Consider the following 4,324-nt stretch of genomic DNA (forward strand, 5'->3'; position numbering starts at 1 on the left):
ATTTATGGATTTCTTTTTTTTTAAAGAAGACTAAGAGAAAAAGATGTTTTATATGACACATTCTACCAGTGTTCCAAGTTTCAAAGTGTTTCGTTAATGAAAAATGTGGCCCCCGTTTTAAAAAAGATCCCATTTACTTTGTTCCTACGCTTATTGATTAAACTATGATCAGCATCAGTGTTTAGCACATTTGCAGAAATAAATTTCATTACACAAGAGTAGAGGGTCGCGAAGCGGCCCGATAGTGTGACCGAAGGCCCCAAAGCTGCCCTCCGCAGGAGCTAACCTGAATGCCGCCCGAAGGGTGGCTTCAAGGCTAGTAATAAAAATATCTAATTTTCGCACACGGCTATCCAACGTCTTTATGAAATTTAAAAAGAATTCCTTTTACAGTAGGTACAAGGCATGAGGGGTAAGGAGATAGTTGACTACATTGACTCAAGTACTCAGTTGGTTCTTTACTTTATCGGCTCTGAAAGAATGAGAGTCAAAGTCGAATTCAGCGGCTAACGATTCTGCTAGCTCGCCGCATTATGAAATTAAATAGTAATAATTTCTACTGCAGGCGCAAGGCCTGAAATTTCTGGGGAGGGGGGTAAGTCGATCGCATCGACCCTAGTATATGATTAGTACTTAATTTATCTGCCGCGAAAGGGTGAAATTTTTGACTTCAGTGCTCAGTTGGTATTTTATTTTATCGGCCCCGAATGAATGAGAGGCAAAGTCGACTTCGGCGGAATTTGAACTGAGAATGTAAAGACAAGCAAAATACTAGTAAGCATTTTTCCCGATGTCCTATCGATTCTGCCAGTTCGCTGGCTTTGAAATAAAATAATAATGGCTTCTAATTGGAGTTCAAGGCTAGTGATTTTGAGGGAAGATGAGTTGGTCAAATTGTATCGACATCGAGACGTGACTGATACTTTATTTTATCGACCCCAGATATATGTAAGGCAGAGTTAACCTCTGCAGGGTATGAACTCAAAATGTAATGATCTGACACAAATGCTGCAAAGCATTTTCCTTAATACTATAACGACTCTACTAATCCAGTAATCCTATGAAACAAAATAATAACAATCATTTCTGTACATGTGTCCTGCTATATCCTCCATTTCACGGGTATGGAAACGATTAGACAGTTTTGTTTTCGTAAGTTCAATTATTTTCTTTCTTAAGTTTAATCTCATCGATCGATCTCTCCATCCATCCATACATCCAAACATTCATTGGTCTGTCAGTCCGTCTGTCCGTTCATCCATTCACGTTTTTTAAAAATCTCTCTCTCTCTCTCTCTCTCTCTCTCCCTCTCTACCACCACCTTTACCATAACACACCTTTGTTTTCCTTCTTAATTAGATATTTACTTTTTCTCTCTCTACACCCATCTTTCTTTCCTTTCGTTTTCACTTTCTATTTTTCTTTCTTCAAACTAGCTTATATCTTCTCCCTCTCTCAACTCTCATTCTCTTTCTTTTCTTTCTTCTCTCTTTTCGTTTCTATTTTCATTTCTCTATCTTCCTTTTCCCTTTTTCTCTCTTACAGCTTCGACATTTCTCCTCTCATTTCTTCCGTGTAGAACATGTTTACAGAACATACAAACCGTATCATGTATTCATGTGACTCTCCAGTGGGGGATAAAAAACAAACAAAATAAACAACTCGCGACACTTGTCTGCCAAAAAATAGTGCCAGAGAAACCAATCCAAATTACATGTACGTACGTTCGTATGTATGTATGTATGTATGTATGTATGTATGTATGTATGTATGTATGTATGTATATATGTATGTATGTATATGCATGTACGTATTGTGTGTGTATATATATATATATATATATATATATATATATATACATATATGTGTATGTGTGTATGTGTGTGTGTGTGTGTATGTATGTATGTATGTATATCATTATTCAGTTTTATTTCAAGATTTCTCGCCAATAGAGAAAGAGCTGGTTTCTAACCTAGATTCAAGGTTCCTTCATTAGAAATTCAACATCAACAATACGGTATTTTTGTATCTATATATGTATGTATAGGCGCAGATTTATATGTTTTGTTTTATGTCTGTCTTCTCATGCACATACTTGCATATCTAGACATGCTCATATATATTTAAACGATAGACTTTTGGAAAGTTTTACAAATTTTTACGATTCCAGTGATGGCTTGGATTTGTAGTCATCGAATCAGCTTTTTCCTTTCTAGTTTTGAGAAGCCTAATTCCTCAAGATTGGTGTTTAGCATGCTCCCCAATAGTTACAGGTATAAACCTGGACTTGTAATCTGGATAGAATAACTGCAGATTCCTCAATAGTTCAGCAAACGTATTCTCTTTGTCACTGATCTTCAGCTATATGTTAACATCCGCTGGACAGGTGGTTTTCATAACTCTACACAGATTCTCTTCTCAGTCCTAGATCATTATACCAATTCTATTGTGTTTACATTTTATTGAGGTTTTCACTGGGACATTCCACCAGTACTCTTTTTTTTATTATGAGTGGCTATGGCTTCCACCATACTGTAGGTTTTGTATGTATGCATATATGTATGTATGTATGTATGTATGTATGTATGTATGTATGTATGTATGTATTTATGTATGCATGTATGTTTTGTGATTAGATCCAGTTCTAGTTGTTTGATGTCTCGCAAACTTTTCATAAGTCTTTTCATAGATCCGAAGAAATTAGATGGCGGCGAGCTGGTAGAAACGTTAGCACGCCAGGCGAAATTCTTGGCAGTATTTCGTCTCTTTGCATTCTGAGTTCAAATTCTGCCAAGGTCGACTTTGCCTTTCATCCTTTCGGAGTCGATAAATTAAGTACCAGTTGCGTACTGGGCTAGATCTATTCGACTGGCTCCCTCCCCCAAAATGTAGGGTCTTGTGCCTAGAGTAGAAAAGATCCAAAACAATTAGGCTCAGATTGAATGCGTAATTCATATAATTGTTTTTTCTTAGTTCATAATCTCAACGTATATTGCAGGTATAGTCACGTTGAGGACGAAGTAGACTAACATGTTTAGCTATGATAATCTCTGTCTTCCTCACTCTACCTATCTGCTTATATGCGATAATCACTGTATCCGACGAGGCTTTCTGACCATCAAATTTCATTGAGAAATATGACAAATGCCAAAGATGATGTTTGTAAGGATGAAATCCGAAACCATGCGATTGTGAAGCATTCTTCCTTAACATACAACAATATATATACATACATACTCAGGCACAGTTACCCTCATAAAAACAAACAGGAATATATGTATGTATAGTACTGTGTAAAACAACAACATACATGCATATATGTATAGAAATACATATATATGTACATCTAAGTATATATATATATACACACACACAGTATATATACTAGTATATATCTATACATACATACAAACTTATATACATGTATACTAGTATGAACTAACTAACTCGCACACCAGTACAGACACTAATATGTATACAAATGTATGCGCATGTATCGTATATATATTTGCTTATATATATATATATATATATACATATATATATATACATATATATTTATATGAATATATACATATCTATATAATTATATATAAGTATGTGTTTATATATATATACATATATATATATATATATATATGTGTGTGTGTGTGTGTGTGTGTGTGTGTGTGTGTGTGTGTACCTCTGTGTGCGAATGGATGCATATATTTATATAAACAACCATATATCCACAAGATAAGATGGCGTCAAAATCCAACTATTTGGCTGTTATATTCTTATTTATCGCATACACTGCCACCTGCCATACCCTACGCTCTTGATATTCGCGCACACAGGCGTCATTGCGTCATTGGGAAACATTTGTCTTTCCACAAACATATACAGTTTATATATATATATATAAAGTACAGTACACACTCTCACACACAAACACACGCGTCACGCACATCTACATGCGTTAGGATTTCGCACATATAGTGGCTTTAAAAACTTCGATCAGCTGTGATTATCCAATCCTGTAGGAAGTAAAAGTTCTATCAGAAAGGTGTTTGAAATCTGGGAACAACAAGCGAAATGACTCCAATACCATCATCTGATCGAAATTTGCTGTTCAATGCTGAGAAGTTTCAAGCGTTGCACTATAACTCTACAAACACTATAGTCGGTGTTTAGGATCAGTGGGTAATGCATTGCCAGAGTAAGAATTGGTGTATGACCTTTGAAACCACATGAGTAATGATGCAATATTCCATGTGCATATTACCAAGATGGAAACACTGTGCAGGTGAGTAGCTAGATGGATTCTGAGATCATTAAGTACCAA

This window comes from Octopus bimaculoides, chromosome 3 (genome assembly GCF_001194135.2).
Source record: "Octopus bimaculoides isolate UCB-OBI-ISO-001 chromosome 3, ASM119413v2, whole genome shotgun sequence".
NCBI classification, from domain to species: Eukaryota; Metazoa; Mollusca; class Cephalopoda; order Octopoda; family Octopodidae; genus Octopus; species Octopus bimaculoides.